General features: G+C 42.6%; 1 protein-coding gene across 1 annotated transcript in view; it reads left to right on the top strand.

The window, feature by feature from the left end:
- The first annotated feature begins 458 nt into the window (after positions 1 to 458).
- SGCD (sarcoglycan delta) overlaps positions 459 to 12828 on the top strand; it is a 394307-nt gene continuing 381937 nt past the window's right edge. The window contains exon 1 of the mRNA XM_030328591.1: positions 459 to 849. The gene's annotated coding sequence lies outside the window, so the exon portion shown is untranslated. The remainder of the gene's footprint in view (positions 850 to 12828) is intronic.

Below are 12828 nucleotides of genomic sequence, written 5' to 3'. Positions count from 1 at the left end.
CCATCACACGTCTCAAGAGCATGTGAAATGTTACATTCCTGGACCAGCACAGTTACAGAGCAGACAGTAACTAAAATGCCTGAAAATAATTGCATTATTTTTAGTTGCAGCAGCCAAGATGCACATACTAGGATGAGGGGAGAACTCTGAAGTACTGAACCAAAATCTAGAAATGCTAAAAATACTGTTCCCCCTCCAGCAATTGAGATTTTGAGCAATGACTGAGGCAAAGGCAGGTAGGGAGATTCAATTAGAATTCGAATCTCTCAGCTGTAAATAGGCTCGTTATCAGGGCTGGCAAGAGCTCAGTGGGCTCACAGGGCTGAGCCCGGGCCTGCCAGGGGAAGAAGTTAAAAATGGGCAGTGCTGAGCAGCAGAAGACTCCTCTCCGGCATCTGGCAGCACAGAGCAGAACCTGGAGAATGGCTGGACGATCCGAATTGGTTCTAGAAGCCCTTTCCCTTGGGGTTGTGAATGTGAGCCCAGCAGACGCCACGGACGCTGTTGCAGGGGAGCGAGTCTGTGCTTGACACATGTGTTTCCCATTGATAGCTGGAGACAGACCAGTAGCTCTGAGTTGGCCTGACAAAGCCTTATTGAAGTACAGACAGAGTACGGTTTCAAAGCCGTCAGAGAAAGAACGGGAATGCTGTTCAGGAAATTCTTCAGGCTTGGGCAGGGACTTGGCTGCAATTCTGCAGTTGGAAAATCTGACTGGGGCAGCTTCTGAACACAGGCTGGGCCTGCTCACGCTCGGCGGGCTGAGCGGCCGCCTCCTTCAGAGCCTCTCGGCTGGCTCTGGGCTTGTGGGCGATTTTCATCAGGCGCTTTGTGAAGCAGACAAGCGAGGTAGGGCACTGTTAAGTTTTTACATTTCCACGCTTCTTTTCACTTTCTCAGCCTGCTGTTTGTTTGCAAGTACTGGGAGTTTTTGGCCGGTGTGCGTGTGTGTTGCAAGTTAGAACTCCATCCCTTCAAACGTTCGGTGTGGACTTGTAATCATTTTTTTTTTCCTCCCCCATACCCTCTTCGAGTTCTGATTTCCAGCAGGACTGAGACACTTTTGAAAGTTGGGATTTAGCTAGCAACACAAACGGGAAAGGAAAAGTTTGCGAATCCTTGGGCGGTCACCCTGTTCCCACCTTCTGTAACTTATCTGCGTGGAAGGACGGTTCGTTGGCACGAAAGATCATTTGAGATGAAACTATCTGTGTTCTTTGCTTCATGAGAGCTTTGAGAGGGGTGTTTTTAGCAGAAAATAGCTTTCATTTTAGCAAGGAATCAGAGTTGGAAGTTTCTATTTTGGATTACATTTTCAGAGTGTGGGAGCAGATATGTGTATATGAGTTCCTGGCATCTCTTATTATTCTACGGGATTTGGGCTGTCATTAAGGAGCCCACTGATAGGTTTGCCTAGAAATATGCTGGATCAACCTTTGTAATTCTGTTTCTATAATAGTTTTCAACTATCCTGAGTTGAAAAGTTAGTGACAGTTTTACTCTCAAAAACTACTTCTGTATTTTGGAAATAGAGACAACTAAAGGGAAACAGAAAACAGTAGTTTCTTCATAATCGTCGCTATAAGACAGACATAGGATGGGGTGAATTTTAGCTCCTTAATTGATTTTATTTTACACTTTACTGGAAAGAGTGCTTTAAAAAAAACCCAACTTTTTAAATAATCCTTCCTCATATGTATCAGCTATAATGCAGTACAGGTTTTTATACCGCACCCCGGGAAAGTTCTACCTTATTCTGTGCTTAGCATTTGGAAAATACACTGTGTAATTGCACTTAAGAAACTCGTTCAGCTCAGGAAGGGCTGGACGAAATCTCACTCCAGCTTTGTGATTGCTGGCAGAGCAATTGGTGACAGCTCTTGTGCTCTCCAAAGGGTCTTGGCCAAGAGTCAAGCTGGAGAAAGAGTTGAATGAATGGATTCAGGTGCGTGTTTACTTTAGTTTTAAAATCTCTCAGTGAGGAGCTAACAGTCCAGACTGATGGGTGAATGAGGGATACAGGGCTGGAGCCCTTCATCTTCTGTGTAAGACGTCTGTGCAGGCCGACCTCTATCCTCTCGGTGGAAAGTCCGCACTCTCAGCCCTCATGTTCTCCACAGTTGTGCACTTGGAGGAAGGAATTGGGAAATGGGGGCCAGCAGGGGTTCTTACTTGAAGAGTGGCATGCAAACATTTTTTTCATCAGTCTTATCTCTGTGTTATGTTGGGTGGCGAGGGTTTGGGACGCACAGGATGTGGGACAGAAACAAATGTGCATTTGGAGTTCAGCATAGATGGTGACTACATTGGTGATTTTTCTAAGTGCCTACTGGGTGAGCAGAATGCCAGGACACATTAGGAACCGACATGAGCCATAGCCAAGCCCACTGCCAGTGAAAAAGGAGACTCAAGTGAGCTCTAATGTCATACTTGTCTAAATTTAGCCTGTGTCAAGCACTGAGCAGAGCAGGCGTGAAATGGCAGCTCCGGGTTACAGAATTTTGAACGGCAGCGCCTAAAACTTGGAAGAAACTTTATAGTTTCCCTTTTTTGGAAGTATAGGAGGGGCGAATCAAGCTCCCTTGACATTTGAAAAGAAAAAGAAGGGGTGGGAGGGTAGAGGAGAAGGAATCAGGGCAAAGGTACAGGCAACAGGGTAGAGGAGTGGCCACTCCACACAGGGGGCAGTGAGGGCAGAGGGAGGAGACGGTGACCAGGAATGAAGCCTGCGGACTAGAAACAGCACAAACCAGCAGGCACCAATTCATTCGCTTGAAGTGTGTGGATAAACCACGGTCTCGGTGAGAATCGTTTTACCCTCTAACACGATGGGAGACCCTGTGGCCAGTCTGCCCCGCTGTGCCTTCTGGAAGCAATCAGAAAGCACATTTTGTAAGAACGGCAACGCCCAGGGGTTCAGATTTCCCAAGCAGCGAGGGAGCAGGCTCTTAAGGCTTTATTTTTAACCCCTATTTCTTCCATCCAGAGGTATTCCCACTGGGGGTGTTGAGTGAATGGACCAGGTGCAGATGGGTGAGTGATTGTGGTGACCAGTTGGTTCTAGGCCCTGCCCACTGACACTTTGTCATAAAGACAAAGTTTTTCAGAGGAAGATAAAGGGATACATAGGCTTTATTTTGATGAATGAAATTATTTAAATTATTTTTAATTAAAAAAAAAACATCTTTAAGGCCATACCTGTACCATTTATTGGTGAAAGTGTTTAATTCTACTTTCATAAGGTTAGGAGGTTCATAGAATCTTGGATTTGACCATCCGGAAGAGACCTGGGCCATCCTGTAGTGCAGAATTTCTTGAGTATGAGTAATATGGAAACCCCTTTCATAACAGGGTGTTTGTGGGGGAAATCAATGCCCTCATTATCGACTTAATTATTTTATTGTACTGTCACATATGTACAAACCGAAAATACCCACCTAGATACTACCTCTCTGTTTTAATCATTCTTGAATAAACATAGTCCTAAAACAAAATTTTGCATTAAATACAGAGAAATATATCTCATAACATTCAGATTATGAACTTTGGTTTCTTATGTAGAACATGCATTATTGGAATTTAAAAAAAAATTTTAATGTTTATTTATTTTTTTTTTTAAGACAGAGAGAGACAGAGCATGAACGGGGGAGGGTCAGAGAGAGGGAGACACAGAATCTGAAACAGGTTCCAGGCTCTGAACTGTCAGCACAGAGCCGGACGCGGGGCTCGAACTCACGGACCTCGAGATCACGACCTGAGCCGAAGTCGGACGCTTAACCAACTGAGCCACCCAGGCGCCCCGTGGAATTTAATAAGGTTTACACCATGAATATGGGACTAACACGTACCCAGAGATTACTTTGATCCCAGCACACTTACATTCCTATATCCTGGACAGACACTTGATTCTTCAACAGCTGTTTTCTCTTCCCATCTACCTTCACTCTGTCCTTTTATTTGCACCTTGAAGGAATGTGCCATTTTATGTTGTGTCACATTCTTCTCCTTTCTCTCTTCATGAAAATTAGAATGGAGTCATTTGTCACCCACGCGATCACATGGTTAATACAAATACAGACACCAAAGCTGTGTGGTAGTAGGCATTAGTTGTGAATCTGACCTATATTTTCTAGGACAAAATTTACACCAAATAATCACATCAAAAAAAAAAAAAAAAAGGAAGAAAGAAAGAAAAACACAAGAACAGATTGGTGAAGAACTCTCAGGTCTCAGGGAAGATTTGAGGATCTCTCATGGGGTCTCCACGTTAAGAGATGCTGGTCCTGGCTGGTTTTGGTTCCGTGGAAGAACCTCGTCAGGAATCTGGGGAAGGATGGTTCTGGAACTGGAAACACCCTCTCCGTATTTCTACTGTAGCCCAGCTACTTTGACTTGTTGTCTGTATTGGGGTTTTGCAGGAGATTTCATCTGAAAAGGGAGTTCAAAGGCAGTGCCCGTGAAACTTGTTTGGCTACAGTAATAGAAACTCTGCTCACAGAAGTCTGAAGGTATAAGGTGTTGCTTTTGGCGTGGACAGGTATAGGTCGTGCTTGGACAGTCCAGAGCTAGTGCGACAACTGAGCACTGTCCCCAGTGAACACAGCTTCCTTTCTGCTTCCCCATCTTCTGCCCTTTAGCTGACCTTCCCGTGCTCATGTCCGTGCATCATGTCTAAGTCAGGGCACAGGTGGCAGGGCATGAAGGGGAAAACACCTTTCCTCATGAGACTTTGCCCCTTTCATCAGGAAGGGATCCTGTCCCATGTAGACTTTCCCTCGCATCTCAGAATACACACCCAGAACTGGATTGTGTACCCACTGGTCCCATGCGATGATACTACCGTACTGGTTACAGCCAACCATGCTTCACCCTCTGGGTATGGAGTAGGAACCCACAAATTCAGATCGAGATTTCTGCCCGATGATGAGCCTATCAGCGCCTATCTATTATCAGTGAACACCAGGGAGGATGCCTGTAGGACAGGCATGGACAGTTGGGGCCACAAATGCTTAAAAACAAAAAACAAAACAACAAGAACAGCAACAACAACAACAAAACCAAATAAACAAATACATTTGAAAAACACTGCCTCAGTAATCTATTCCTTCCACTTTATGGAAGCAGACACTGAGATCCGGAAAGTGAACACTGAGATCAAAAGACTGTCTAAGGGACACAGGCAGTCTGCGACAATGGCCATGCTTCTTGTTTCTTGACTATGAGTCTGGTGTGGACTACATGTTATATGCATCGCCTCAGTAATGATAACTTAGTGATACTTTGGAAGGCAAGCCTCAAAAACAAAACAAAACAAACAAAAAGAGAGAGAAACATACTGGAATCTTAGTATTGGAAGTTTCCTCAGAAATCACCAGCCTCCATGGTTTCTCAAAACCTCCTGAATCAGAATTCCAGAGATTAGAGTTGGAGAGTCTCTATATTTTTAAAAGCTCTCTGAGTGATTCTTTTGAAGCCAGCCAGACACTGTGCACAGAACTGGGTTTGTTTAAGATGTGGTTAAATCAGTATCCACTGCAGGGATGCCATTTATAGCATTGCTGACAGATATCAGCCACATGGGTTGGCAGTGCCTTCAATGATGGAGAACCTCTCTACTCTGCAAGGCAGCTGGGGTGTCATTTCTCACCTCAACTCTCCTCAAATTGAGCCAATGTTCATGTCTGCGCTTTGTAACCTATGCCCTTTGTCATGGGCTCTGGAGCCACATTTGAGATGGGTGATGGTACTTGGTGCAGAAGTGAGGTGAAGAAAGGGAGTAAAGATAGAAGTGGTCAGAAATCTTGGGATAGGTCCTGACTTCACTAATTGCTGGATCTCAGTTTTCCCACCTGTACAATGGGATCCGATGCCACTAGAGTGTTTTCTGTTTCTCATAATCTATCGTTTTTGGAATTCTAAAGCTCTCCCATTACTTTATGAAGGTCCAAGTCTTCCTTTCCCAAGGATGGGCATCTTGAATTATTTCATATGTCCCTCCTCTTTTCCTGTGTTATTCTCCTTACCTTTCTTGAACACATTCTACTTAAACTCCTCTTGACAAAAATATGATTCCCTGAACTCAGTTCCAGTCATCTGCCAGGTGCATATTCCATGAACAGAACACCAAACGTCTATATTAACCTAAGGGGAAGAGAGTGATTTTATGGGATAAGTGGCACAGTAAGAAGGAAGAGTGGGAGGTGAGATGATCTTATAGCAGAAGGAGATATACACACACACACACACACACACACACACATTTAATATTGACTAAGACAGCATGAGACAGACTGGCAAAGAATGAAATAGGCAAACCATGATAAAAAGACGTATGGGCACAATCAGCAGAGGAAAGAATATTTTACCCTGAGTTATCCAAGTTACTTTTTCTGCGTTGCCCGAATTTCTCTCCAGATTCCACTGTGCTCTTTCACCTTTGCTGCCACACAAAGAAGTGATTGTCTTCATTATTATTTCAAATTCCAATTGCCAAGTGTGAACCACTTTATATAAAGAAGCCTTGTAATCTGTGGCCCCTGGCCTGCTGTCAGAGAGGTTTGTAGGACTTGGGGAGGAAGGTGTCACCACGGTTCACTAAGTGTATAAATCCTGTGAGATTGGCTTGCTCGAAAACCTTTGCTGGTGGCTGTCCTAACGGAGCTCCGGGTGTGTAGGTGAATGTGGAGCTAAGGCTTTATTCTTCTTTGTAACTGATAATGCAGTGGCACCTATTAACACAAGCCCAGTTTCCCGATAAAAAACTATATTGCCAGGGATTAGAAACTCCCTCCTTGTTCAGCCCACTTTCCTTTGCGAGGTGATAGGATCAGACTCTCTCATGAGCACCCTGAATTCTAAATAACATATTTCTGAACTCTTGGAAACCCTGCAGTTAGTTACCAGCTGGGGTTGAAGTATTTAGCCACGGAAACTGTACTTCTTGAGCTCAGTGAATAAATATCAGCTGTTAGCTCCTTCGTCCAAGCAAACATTAGACACCACCCTGTTGTCCTAACTCCGGTTAGGGTTGTGGTAGTGGGAATGGCATGTTCCATGAAAGAAGACTACTTAGAACCTAGGAATAGCGGACAGGCAGAGTCACACTGTTTCTTTCCTTCCTGTTCTTACCTGTGGTTGTCCGCCATCATCTCTCTTGTCCTATACTCATTCCAGCTCGCTCTCTCTCTCTCTTTAAATATCATTCCATTTTCCTGTTGCCAGTTCTTCTCTCTATTAAGGATGCTTCTTAATATCCTTAAGTAATGACCACGTAATGACACACATTAACTCCCAAAGTTGGCCCTGATCTTCCAAGGCTTGTGGCATCACTTCTGTTGTAGACAAAACTACACCTGGTATTTGCCAGGCCAAGGATGCGAACAGCAGATCACAGTCTAAGGGCTGGCCTAAAGGCACATTTTGGATCACCAAGTGTTTTTTTCTTAACTAATTACAAAGGATTTAGACATTCTGAGATATTATCTATAAATCTAGATAATCTAGAAAGAGGTAAAGAAGGGTGTCACTAGTGTGGTCTCCCACAGCATGGCAGGTAGTAGGATCTGAGTTGTTCCCATTACTTTGAGAGGGTTATGTGTCCACTTTATTCACTAACCCCACCCTCCTGATCTATAGGTGTTTTCAATAGTAATCTTTTAGTAGGGTTTCTTTTCTGAACCTCAGAATATAGAAAATGATTTGAGGGACACCTAGGTGGCTCAGTTGGTTAAGTGTCTGACTCTTGATTTCAGCTCACAGTCATGAGATCAAGCCTTGCATTGGTCTCTGTGCTGGGTGTGGAACCTGCTTAAGATATGTTCTCTCTCTCTCCCTCCCCCTACGTCTCCCCCACTCTCCTTCTCCCTTTCCCTCTCCCTGCCCCTTCCCTGCTCTGGTGCTCTTGCTCTCTCTCTCTCTCTCAAAAAAAAAAAAAAAAAAAAAAAAAAAAAAAAATTTGAATCACCTTTCTTTTATAGTTCTTTTAAGGGTGGTACATAAAGTACCATTCTAGATGCATAGGAAAGAAATTAAAGCATTATGACCTGACTCTCTTAGAGGGCATTGTCGAGTAGGTCATGGGTAGGTATCTACTGAGCAAAAATGCAGTAGGACAGCATGCCTAGTGCACAGGTTTTGAAGTCAGATATTCCTTGGAGTAATCACATCATAGTATTGTACATGGAATTAAAATTTTTATTGTGCTAGGAATCAGAACAGTCACTGCCTCTAGGGATGGGGATTAATTAGGAAGGGGCATAAGGGAACTTTCTAGGGTTCTGGAAACATTCCCTGCCTTGATCAGATATTGTTTACACAGATGTACAGATTTGTAAAACTTGAGCTGAATACTTAATATTTGTGTTTTTCACTGGAAGTAAATTATAGCTTAATAGACATACATACATACATATATGGAGGCATGCCAGGTACTTATCCAAGTACGTAATAACTTCACTATTATTGTTAGCGTGTTTGTTTCTGGACGCCTTGATTTAAAACAAAACAAAAACATGTAAATACTTCCTTACATACATACATACAAATAACATGACTAAAAATGAGGTAAATAGCATTTCCTTTCAGACCACAGATTTCATTGCAAATATTTGAGAGCACAGCAAAAGATCATTACCAAACAGAATTGTCAGGGGAAAATCTACTGGATCAATTCTAATTTTATGGAACTATTGAATCACTATTAAAAGATGCGCCTAATTTGTTGTAGCTGTTTTTCATGATGCTGTAAAAGTTTATGGGTTCCAGAGACACATCAAAGATGGCTTATTACCTGGGAAAGATGCCTGTACTTAAGGAACATGTACCCCAGCAACTACTGTTGCCATAGTATTTGTAGTATTGATGAATTGTCTTACAGTTCATATCCATGTTGAGAAATTCACGCTCAAACTGTCACAAAAACATGTTTTTCATTAGTCATCAGGCTGTTCTGACCAAGTAGACACTTCTATGTGGGATCATTTAACATGAGTTAGGAGGATTGGTTTTTCAGCCAGACAATCTAAATTAAAATTCTTGCTTTAACACTCCAACTGTGTTTGGGTCGATGACTTAACCTGTTTCTCAGTTGCCTCAGCTGTAAAGTGGGGATAATAATAGTGCCTTCCTCATAATTACATGACTGTGAGAATTATATAGGTTCAGTAAAGCATCTAGAACAGTGTCTGGCACATGGTAACCATTAAACAAGCATTTGTCATCAGATTTGCATGCTTTCTTTGGGCTAGCAAACCAATGGGTTTGTTGTGATTTGCCGTTGGGTTTTGTTCCGAAGGTGTGCCCGTGGTAGTTGATGAAAGTGATGTCAAACAGCTGAAAAGACCAAAGCCCGGATTTGTGGGAAGCCTGTGGTTCTCTGGCCCACTTTGGCCTTATTTCTGACTTACTCTCTGGTCTCCCTGAACCTGGTTTTCTCCTGTTAAATAATGATTTCAACTTTATATTGCTTGTGTCTCCTTCCAGCTTGCATCTCATTGTCCGGTCTTAAGTATTTGAGTCATGTGCATTATTATTACATGGCTTGATCCCCAAGTCACAGAAGAGTTCTAGATGCTCAACTGGGATCCTCATTACTGATTCTGGTTGGAGTCATCACAGGGATTTAAGAAACATTGGTCTTGTATGACACAGCTGGTTTGCTGCAAAGGACTGTCACTCCTGTTAAGAAAGGTGGCCATGGGGGTGCCTGGGTGGCTCAATAGATTAAGCATCCAACTTCAGCTCAGGTTATATCTTGTGGTTTGTGAGTTCAGGCCCTGCATCTGCCTCTATGCTGTCAGTGCGGAGCCTGCTTTGGATCCTCTGTCTCCCTCTCTTCTGCCCCTCCCTCACTGTTTACACAAACATTAAAAAGTCACATTCTTTAAAAACAAAATCTGACCATAGGTGAGGCTCTGATGGGTAGATGCATGCCAAGTGCACATGTGAAAATGATACGATTAAAATTGTGGTCAGGTGTTTGAAATTATCTTTCCTCTTTAAGGGTGTTCAGTTTACATGTTCTCTTTTAGTCATCACTTTGGAGCATCAAGAACCACGTTACAATGATGTCCACGTTTTATGCACAGCCAAAGCTTCAGTGACTCTCCAGATTCCTTCAAGTCTCTTAAGATATTACCTTCTCCATGAGTTTAACCCTTCCCATGCTTTTAAGAATTGAACCTGCTCTGATTCCCCCAACCCCCATACTTCTGATCCCCCTTTTCCTGTCTTTTGATCAGGGGGAGTCCTTTACCCCTAGTACTTGTCCCCTGTAACATAAGTGTAATATACTTTGGTTTCATATTTGTTATCTGTGTCCCCCTTCACTGCCTCTCACCACTGCCGTGAGATTAGGCATCTGTGTTTCAGCTCACTGATGTATTCCAAATGCCCAGAACAGTAGCTTGGGAGGATCTGAAGGAAAGCACAGACTTGTCAGGCGGTGGCCGTGCTTACGCCATTTTAAGCACATGCGGCACTAAGTACACAAGGATGGTAATTCTAAACACCTCATGTTACATTCAGGGAAAGGCAAGTCTTTGCCACATTCCATATGCGGTGGAAAGAACACTGGGCCTCACTCTGAGTCCAGACCTTAACCAGCATACTAATTAGAGCTGTCCTTGAGGACTTTCCTTCACTCCGTAGTACCTCAGAATCTTAATTTATGAAATGATTTTAATAATATTCACCTTCCAGGGTATTGCCAAGAATGTATTAGCTCATGTATCTAATGGTCCCTAGTACAAATATGTGTGTGTGTTTCAAAAATATATTTCCATTTAAAACTACCTCAGCTGGCACTTCATACTTCTAACTCTCAGAGATGGTGAGAAGTAATGGTCGCAATTATACTGAAATATCTTCCAGTTGATCAGAAATAAACCTTTTGAATGTAAGTATAAGGCATATTATACATTGGAAGAGAACTTTGGTAATATCTATAAGAAACACTGTCCCCTCCCCCCCACCCCCACTCCCCACACATACGCAGCTTGACCTAGCAATTCCATTTCTCAGGACTTCTCTGAGGCACATTTGGACACAGATGAAACATGCATGCTACGTTACTGGGGCTTTAAATAACATTCATATACAGGAGACTTGAATATTTAATCTCTAAGCCCAGTCTTTCCCCTGAATTCCAGACTCCTTTCAAAGTGCCTTTGGGACTCCACCCCCATGGATTCTTCTATGCATTTCAGAATCGAGTTGACCTCTCTCTCTCCCCTCTGTACACTCCATCCACCACCTGCCGGCGAGCCCACTATTCTCCTAGTGTTCCCCATCATGACGAATGGTACCATCCTTCACCCAGCTGCTCACACCAGACCCTTGGCATTCCCCAGCTCCTCTCCTTTTCTTACCCTCACCCTGTGTCTCTGGCAGCAGCAATGCTGTTAGCTCTACTTTCCAGAAAGACTTGAAATACAGTCGTACCTCACCAACTTCTCTCTCACCGCTGCTCCAGTCTGGGCTACTGCCCCCACCAGCCCCTGAGCAATAGCAGTAATCACAGGTGCCTGGTTTCTCTATCTGCATTCTTGTTGCAGTACTCTCTTCCTTACAGATCCCGAAGCGAAGATCGGACCCTCTTCCTCTGATGCCTCGGTTCTCAGATAGTTAACAGCATAATCAGTACCCTCCTTAGGACTTTCACAGTGGCTTATAAGACCCAGTGTGCACCCCTCTGCCTGCACTCCCAAATTGGTTCTCAAACACTTTCCCTCTTCTTCGCTCTGGTCTAGCCACGCTGTCCATCAAACTTGCCCATTGAATTCCCACCTCAGTGCCTTTGCATGTGCTTATACTGTTTCCTCTGACCAGAGTGCTTTCCCCAGATGTCTTCATGCTTTGCTCTCTCACTTGATGCTTTTGTCACAAATCTTTCCACTATAGAGTTTTTTCCTGACCATCCTTGAGACAAGAGGCTCCCGCTCTTTATCCTTTCCTCCTGCTTTCTTTCTTTCTTTTTTTTTTTTCTTCCTAAGCCGCCTTCTCAAGGATAAGTTTAAAATTTCATTTTGGTTTGTTTATCTGTTGATTGTTTTCCCCACTAGAATAGAAGGTCCAAGAAACAGGGCATCTTTTTACTGCTAATGTCATGAGAATCCCTGATAAGTACTTATTTGTTAAAATAAGCCTTGGTAACAGAAAATTATTGGAAACAAACTCAGTGCTCATAACTAACATGTTGGCTAGGTAAAATATCATGTATCCATATAATTTCAAACTGTTTAACTTAAATACAAATTTATGTATATTTTCATGGGACTATCCCTTGGCTATATTAAGTTGGATTCAGAATCTAACCAAGTTAGATTCAGAACAATAAAGAGCCTTAAATATGCCATTCTTTGTGTAAAAAGGGAAAATTTAAACATGTGTGTACATATTGAATAAAGCTTGCATATTTATTCAACATTTCTATAAAGATAAAAAAACTAGTAATAGTCACTTCTGTGGAGGGAAACTGGAAGTGTGAACAACAACAAAAAAAGGTTTTAAATGTGTACTCTTAAGCTTTTTTTAAATACATACACTCGTCTAGTTTTTTTTCAGTAAAAATTGTTCAACACTTACATATTCCAATTCTTAGAAAACTAAACTGTGGAATACCTAACTTTTAAATTAATCCACATACGTGTTTAAACAGAAGATGCCATTCTTAGACTGTTTCACATAAACAAGCATTTGTTCTTACAGATGAATTTTTATAAGAAAAGTGCTGATTGTTAAATCACAACCGAAAGTGATGAGTTTGTTACAATTGTCTAAATTGTGCCAAATATTAACAAACCAAGACTAATGTGCTATCTGGATGGCTGA

Source organism: Lynx canadensis, chromosome A1 (assembly GCF_007474595.2).
Source record: "Lynx canadensis isolate LIC74 chromosome A1, mLynCan4.pri.v2, whole genome shotgun sequence".
Lineage (NCBI taxonomy): Eukaryota > Metazoa > Chordata > Mammalia > Carnivora > Felidae > Lynx > Lynx canadensis.
Note: the sequence above shows the minus strand (reverse complement) of the source record. Positions and strands in the feature narration are given on the sequence as shown.